Genomic DNA, 7,947 nt, shown 5'->3' with positions numbered 1-7,947 from the left:
GCCAAAATGGGGCAGGACCCTCCAGTTGTGAAGCCTCAGGTGCTCCCAAATGGCTCCCCACGTGTGCTTTGGGAGGACTGCTGACCTTCTGGTCCTCAAAAATAGGCTTCAGGGGAAGCAGAGCAAGGGGGCCTATGAGCAGGAGGGGAGTCCTGCCCCTTCCCCTCCCTGGATCTTCCCACCCTCCTCCAGAACCAGTTTTGACTTCAGACCTGAAGTAGTCGGGATGGTTGATCCAGAGGCAGGGGGAGGTGTCAATCTGGGGAGGGGAAGAGGAGAAGGGAGGACCCTCCTGCGGGGGGGGGGAGGAAAGAGGAGGAGGAAGGAAGAATTCCAGGATTTTTCCTACAATGTTTATTCTTTTATAGCAAAGCGAAGGGAAGGGATTCGGAAGAAAAGTAATGAAGATGAAGCTGCTGTGGATTTAAAGCCGGGACAGATTTGGGTGTCTGGACTGACAGGCAGGCCCAGAGTCCCAGGGATCAGTCTAGATGGTCTCCACTGCCTCCTCACAAGAAAGAGAGGTCTTCAAAGGAAAGCCAGAGGGGTCTCAGCAGGAAAAGCTCCAGGCTGCCATTCTCCTCCCCCCCCCAATCTAAAATCTTGACCCTCCATTTTTCAGAGGTTGCAAAAAGAGACAGAAATTCATCAGCTAATGGAAAAAAGCCCCTTCTTTTCCCACCAGGAAGCAGGAAGGATGGCAGGATTAATTCATGAGTGCTGTAGAAAAAAAGAGATGGGGAGAAAATTAGAAAATAAAGTGAAACCAGTGTAAATAGCTTATTATTCCTCTCTTTCAGCCACCCCCCCACACAGGCCCACATTGCAGGGGGGTGGTTGATGAGTAGGAACAAAGTGAGGGAGTGTCACCCCCTTTTTTTGGAAAAGAGGAAAAGGATGCAAAGGACCAGAAATTCATCTCCAGAGGCTTATGGAATTCACCCCAATTGACTTAACTGGGGGGTTAATCAAGAAAGGAGGCCTCCCCCCCCAGACGTTTCATATGAACAAAGAAGATGGGGCCAGGATGGGGAGTGGTAGCAAAGCTGGGTGTCTCTTTGCCAGAAATTGTGTGAAATGTCACAAGGAGACTTCCCTTCTCCTTTGCAATTTCCCAAAACCTGGAAACTTTGTGGGCCAGATTTTAGTGTTTATGTGTGTGTGTTTGTTTTTGATTGCACTGTTTTCAGGTCTCTGTAATGAAAAGCTGCCCAAAATTTCAAAAATTTGTGCTATCCATAGCTAGGACGTTTTGTTCAGGCACATTTTTTTTTACAAAAAGGAACAATTAAGGAATGTTAAAGAAACATCTATAACTTGAGGAGAAACTCACCTGCAGGAGGCTGGATGGGAATTGCTGGAAGGAGAAAAAGACCCAATCAGGACCCTTCATAGGCTGGAGCACTCAGGGTGTCTCCCTCCCCATCGATAGCCCATAATAGTCATTCATGAATGAATATTATAACAAATATTATAGAGAATTGTCTTATAGGTTATGGAGTTAAAGGTTAATTATGATATTTTCTTTTTTCTTTTTTTCTTTTTTTTTTCTTTTTTTATTATTATAAATTTTGTTATTATTAACCCTGTATTCTTCTCTGGGAAGTGAAGGGAGGGAGCTGGGGGTGGGAGGGAGGGTAAGAGGGGGGGTAAGTGTACTATAGATAATGGTTGTTTATAGGAGTGCGGCCCGGGCACTCCCATTATGCTGCGTTCATGGGTTTGATAGGGATGAGAGGAAGAAAGGTGTAGAGAGGAAGTAGGGTATTGAGAGGAGAGGGGGAGGGGAAAAGAGTAGGAGGGGAGGAGAGAAAGAGGAGGGAAGTAGGGAATGTTTTAAGAAAGGGTGGACGCAGCCTGGGGGGAATGGGCGGGTTGCACCAATGGTTATGAATTTATCTTATTTTAAAATTGTATTGTATTTTTACAATGTTTAGATGGAAAATAAAAATTTTCAATAAAAAAAAGATAGCCATAATAGTTTGCAGGATGCTCACTTATACAGTAGACTCTCAAAGAACAGAATTTCCCAAGCAAATCTCCAAGGGGGCCTCCTTTCCATCTGCTAAGCTTGCTGAGAGGCCTCCCCTGGATGGTCCCCTCCCCACAATCTCTTATCCAGCCGCCAGACTCACCTTTCTTGCTCTTCAGGTGGAGGGAGAGCCCCATGGCAAAGAAGATCACCCCGATCACGGCTGCCACGATCCCCGTCCAGAGTTTGCTCTTGGCAGAGTTGGAGGATCGGGGCTCTGGGGAAGGAGAAGGAGCCCCCCCTGAGCAGGAGGATCAGGGCCAACTTCCCCCCCCCCCAGGAAGGTCCATCCCAGCTCCCCCCACAGGGAGGGTGTCTCCCCCTTCTCAGGGCAGGAGGGGGTCCCCAGAGCAGGAGGGGAGGAAGGGGAGGGGCTCACCCCACTGGACGGTGATCGGGGCCTCCAGGCTGGCATGCTCCACCTGGCAGGTGTAGACGTCCCCCCCGCTGGGGCTGGGTCTCCAGCATCACCTGGAGCTGGTAGGTCCAGTCTCCATTCTGGAGCTCCTCCCCGAAGGCCATGCCCTCCTCCTCCTCCGGCCGCCCATTCTTCAGCCACCGGACCTCGATCTCCACGGGGTAGAAGCCCCTCACGATGCAGAAGAGGATGGTGTGGGGGGAAGTGGGGTCCAGCTTGGTGGGGGAGATGGAGACGGTGGGCTTGGCTGGAGGGGAGGAGGGGGAGGGGGAGAAGGGACATGGGGGGGAGACATAGGAGGGGCCAGAACAGGAGACCAAGTGGGTTAGTTCAGGCCAGGATCCCTTTTCAGTCCTGAAAATATTATTTGTTTTAAGTCATTTCCAAAGCAAAGAGCCTTCCCTAATTCCCTTTTCCAAATGTTCGGAAGTTCACTTTTTATCCTGAAATCCCAAAGGCCCCAGAGGTGAAGGGAGCCCCTCCCCCACTCCTGGCCTTCCGGAAAGGGGGGGAAAAGGGGCTCTGGGGCTTTGCTTGGGGGGGGCAGAGAGGGGGAGGAGGCAGCCGTGGGGCCGGTCAGCCTCCTGAAGCCCCCCCCCATGAACTTTTATCACTGGATTTTAATCATTCCTGCCTTTTAAATATTAAATTCTATGGATTATTTTGGTGGCTTTATATTTTATGTGTACACCATGCAAAGTCCCTCTGTGGGAGAGAGAGATGGTTTTCAAAGTTGATAAGTAAATCAATAAATATTATTTAATAAAAATATTATACTGAAATATTATATTGCATATGTTATAGATTATTATTGAAATATCTCTATATACTGGGCAAGAGAGAGACCTGGCTGGATTCTTCCCCTTCCCTGGAAAAATATAATATTTGGTATAATTTTCTGGAAAGAAGTTTTTCTGGGCAGGGGAAACTTTGGACCCTGGGAAGAGAAGGAAGATGATGGGAGGGATGCGAAGGAGAGGAATCTATTTCTACCCTTTGGCATGTTTCTTTGTCATCACTGTAGAATTTCAGACTTTTTAAAGATAATTTATTTTTTAACATTTTTCATACATTTTTATTTAGGGGTTATATCTTTTGCCATCCAGATCCCCCCTTTGAGGGAGGGGAAGGGATTGGGAGTGTCAACAAATATGAATAAATACCAATGTGTAAATGTCGTAGATCGGAGAGCACAGAATAAAAAAGGGGCAAATCTTTCTCCGGGAGAGTCCTAAGAAAGGAAATGAAAAGGGGGGTCCCTGCATTTCCTCCCACCCATGGAACTCCCCCTCCCCCACTCACCTCTCCGGCCAATCACGGAATTGCTCTGGAAAACCTCGTAGTTGCTCCGGCAGAAGGCATCCACTTGGGCCTTCGCAAGCTGCAGGAGGCGCTTATCGCTGTTCCACTGGTCCACATCGGGCTGCGCCAACGGAGTGACGGCCACGAATTTCCCGAGGTCGCTGTCGTAGCAGTCCATCTCCTGCCGGTCGTAGAAGTTCCTGAAGAGGAACCGCACCCGCCGCGTCCCGTTGAGGAAATGGCACTCGGACTTCTGCTGGAGAAGGAAATGGGCTGTGGGGGGGGGGGGGCGGTGGAGCAGAAAGAAGAGAGCCCTCAGGAGGGACTCCAGGGCCCATCGCTCCCAGCGGCTCCTAGAGGAGGGGCGGAGGGACGGGAAGGCGGAGGGACGGGAGACCTGCTGCGAGGGACTGCCGGAAGGCGCCCCCTGGAGGAGGGATGGGGAACCGTCGGTCCCAGCGGGATTCCCCCTTGGTGGGGGTCTGGAGGGGGGAGGAAAACGAGGGAGGGGGAAAGAGGGACCCCCTCCATCTCCCCAGGGAGGAAAAAGGCAGGCAGAAGTTCAGCCGGTCCAGCCCTCCGTCCGTCTGCAGGGAACGCTGGATTCCTCCCCCCCCCAAGCGGCAGGAAATATGGGGGGAGGGAAGAGACCCCCCCCCTCTGGGCTGGAGGGAAAATAATATCCAAGCTTCTCTCTCCCTCTCCCTTTTGGGAGCAGAAGGGAAGGGGGGGTCACAATAAGGATACCCACACCCATGCTCCTGGGCTCTCCCCGCCCTTCCCTTTTCCCCCCTCTGCCCCATCTTCAGCCCCACAAGCTGCCTTTGGGTGCTTTTCCAGGCCTCTTTTCTGTCCCCCTTCCCCCTGCAGCCCCCAAGACCACCTCAAAGGGAGGGGCTCCAGCCCCCTTCACGAAAGGGGGAGTTTGGAGGAGCAACTCAGACCCCCCCCAATATCCCTCCAATAGAGGCGGAGAAGGCGAGGGAGGGGAAGATTGTCAGTCTTGGGGGCGGCAGCTTTAGAGGGGTGTCCAGGGGGGGTTGTGGACTTCCTTTTTCACCCCCTCCCATGAATCTGAACCACAATCCCCCTTTCTCTATGTGCCTGGAGGGGTGGACTAGATGCCCCTTTAAGCTCCCTTAAGACCCCCCCCCATGAGGAGTCCAGGCTGGGTCATTGGAGATTTCCGAAGGGCCAAGGGGAGCGGGGTGGGGTGGGGAGCCTCTCCTGAGACCCTCCCTCCCCCTGGTCTCGCTTGGCCCAAGGGGCTTCTCCAAAAGGCAGCTGGACTTTCCTGGTTCTTCCCTTGAAGACTTTTCGCTTCTCCTCCCAGAAGCTTCTTCAGTTCTGACCGAAGGGTGGAGGGTGGAAGGACGGACATTCCTTGCGGTCATTTGGTCATTTTGAAAGCCGATCCCTGGTTCTCTGAGGGGCCTTGAGGACCCCCAGGGGTTTATCTGGGCCCTCAGGGTCCCCTGAATTGGGGGGGGGCAAAGGGATGGGGAGTCTTCCTGGGGCTACTGAAAGGACCCCTTGTAGGCAGGAGATGGAGGTCCTTTCCCTCTCCCCACTCTGTTGAGGGGGGGCTGCTCAAGTTTGACCTAGATGGCTTGGGGGTCTGGGGATCTTGGGGAGAAGAGAACCCCCAAATTCCCTAGTTAACCCCAAATTTTCTTTCCCATCAACTTCACCCCTACTGGCTGCCTTTGCGTGATTTGTGGGTTCAGCCCTCTTTTCTGTCACCCTGCAGCCCCCCAAGACCACCTCAAAGGGAGGGGCTCCAGCCCCCTTCACTAAAGGGATAGTTTTGGGGAATCAATTTTGGAGAACAATTCAGACCCCCCCTCAAATATCCTTCTCCCCACCCCTCCAAGTCCCGGTTCAGCAATGGGGAATATGGGGTGGGGGCTTCTGGGTCTCCTCCCCAAATTCAGAGTCTCCCCCAAGAAGGAATCCAGCTCAACTCTTCTCTCCCCTTAAAAAAATGATTCAGAAGAAAAACTGAGGTTGCAAAAACACTTTTGCCAAAAAGCGTCTTTTTTTCTTATACTTTTGGTGGCTTCTCTGGATTCAGCTCTGAAAATGCCTCAGTTTCCCTCTTTCGCTTTCTCTTCCCGTCTCCTTCCTCTTTCGGTGCAAGAAACGTTGGGGCTCAGGCGCTAATTCGGGGTCCGCAAGGTCCCCCTCCCACCCAGCCACGGGGGGGAGGGGCGATAGAGGAGTCCAACTGCCTCTTATCCCTCCTGGGCTGCCTTCCCGCGACCCCCGCCCCACCTCGGCCACAACAAGGGAAGAGGGGAGGGGGCTCCCTCTCCGCCCTGCTGGGGGGAAAATGAGGCGAGGCAGGGGCGGAGACCACGCGGAGATCGACGCTCCCGCAGTCTCCCGTCTCTCTTGCCCTCGAACCCTTTCCCTCCACTTCTGGGGTCCCAGCTCCTTTCTCCCCCCACCCCCAGGGGCTCTGACGGCCCCTCCCAGCCCCTCTCCTCCCTCGACGAGCCCCCTCCTTACCGGGGGTCTCCTTCCCCCCTTCGCTTCCGGGGATCCGGGCCAGCGCCCCCGCCAGCAGCAGCAGCATCAGGGGGAGCCCAGCGGAGCCCATGGACGCCGCCCCACAAGCGCCCCAGAGAGACGAGAGACGGAGACGCGGAGGCTCCCAGCCCCAGAGGCGGAATCGGGGGGTCTGGATTGGGGGGGAGGGGGCGTTTCCCTCGAACTTCGGACCTGGGAGGGCCCAGGAGAGCGGAGAGACCAATGGGAATTCTCCCTTCCGCAGCGTCATCGGTCTCCAGGCAGAGCCTCCCTTGACTTCGCCCGATAGAGGAGATAGTTCGGTGCAGAGAGAGAAGCGGAGAAAGTGGGAGGGGGAAAAATCCCTTCAGTCCGGTGGGGGGAGCTGCCTTTTAGGGGGGCGTTTCAGCCAGCTCCGGAGGGGAGGGCGGACTTCCTATTGCGCCCCCCCTCATGATTCTCAGCCAGACTCTCCTTTTCTCTGGGTGTCTGGAGGGGTGGGCTAGATGCCCTTTCGGTTCCCAGAGGGAGCCTAGAGCAAAATGGAGCCAGAGCTTGAGGTCTCCTCTTGGGTTCGCCCGGCTCAGTTTGGGGGCAGGAAGCCCCCCCCCAGATGTGGACCATGTGGGGGGGGAAAACTGCACACACACACACACACAAGACTCCCAAACTGCTCAGGCAACCGATACCAGATGTTATATCAGAACCCCATCCTCCACAAATCCTGGAGCACCGGGGAAGAACCGAGGATTGGAAAAGGGCTGATGTGGTTCCCATCTTCAAGAAAGGGGGAAAAAAAAACAGACCCAGGAAACTGCAGAGCAATCAGTTTAACCTCAATATCTGGGAAGATCCTAGAAAAGATAATCAAAAAAGAGATCTGCGAACAACTAGAAGCAAACAAAGTTATAACCGGGAGCCAGCACGGGTGTGTCGAAAACGGATCATGCCAGGCCAATCTCATCTCATTCTTTGATCAGGTGACTGAATCAGTAGACCAGCGAAACGCAGTGGACGTAGTATACTTAGATTTCAGTAAGGCTTTTGACAAAGTAGACCACAACCTGCTCCTTGCTAAACTAGGAAAAGGTGGGATAAACAACATCCCCACCGGATGGATCTGTATGTGGCTGACAAGCCGAACTCAAGGAGTAGCCCCCAATGGCCCCACATCCACATGGAGAGAAGTAAGCAGTGGGGCACCACAAGCTCCGTCTCTTCTCTTCTCTTCTCTCTTCTCTTCTCTTCTCTTCTCTTCTCTTCTCTTCTCTTCTCTTCTCTTCTCTTCTCTTCTCTTCTCTTCTCTTCTATTCTAACTTTAAATGTATTGGCTATAGCTTGCAATGTATCATTCTTCCGCTGTAAATATATCTGCCCAAGGAGAAAGTTCTGGGCTGCTTGCCAGCAGTTGTGTACTCGAAGCGTAGCCTGTGACAAGCTGTAACTGAGCTAACCTGACAGATAAAGAAAACACGTATTCAAACGAAAAAAAGGAATCTTTTAGCCTGTTAGCCTGAGAAAGTGCCTTAGCTTTAAAAGTGAAAAAAAAAAGATAATGTGTGTGCTTTTTCCCCCTCTGTCTCGCTGTGCGTGTGACAAGAGATTGAGACATCGGGCTGTTCTTTGATCAAACCATAAAGCTGTATTCTTTTCCGTAGCCTCGTATTCAGAGTCTCTCGGAGAT

General features: G+C 52.8%; 1 pseudogene; it reads right to left on the bottom strand.

Moving 5' to 3' along the window:
- Window positions 1-569: 569 nt before the first annotated feature.
- LOC120298188 lies at window positions 570-6,439 on the bottom strand (annotated as a pseudogene).
- Between the last annotated feature and the right edge of the window lie 1,508 nt (window positions 6,440-7,947).

The sequence above is a fragment of the Crotalus tigris genome, unplaced genomic scaffold, assembly GCF_016545835.1.
Source record: "Crotalus tigris isolate CLP2741 ecotype Arizona unplaced genomic scaffold, ASM1654583v1 scf7180000023772.879304, whole genome shotgun sequence".
NCBI lineage: Eukaryota > Metazoa > Chordata > Lepidosauria > Squamata > Viperidae > Crotalus > Crotalus tigris.
The sequence above is the reverse complement of the archived record's forward strand: the minus strand, read 5'-3'. Positions and strand labels throughout refer to the sequence as shown.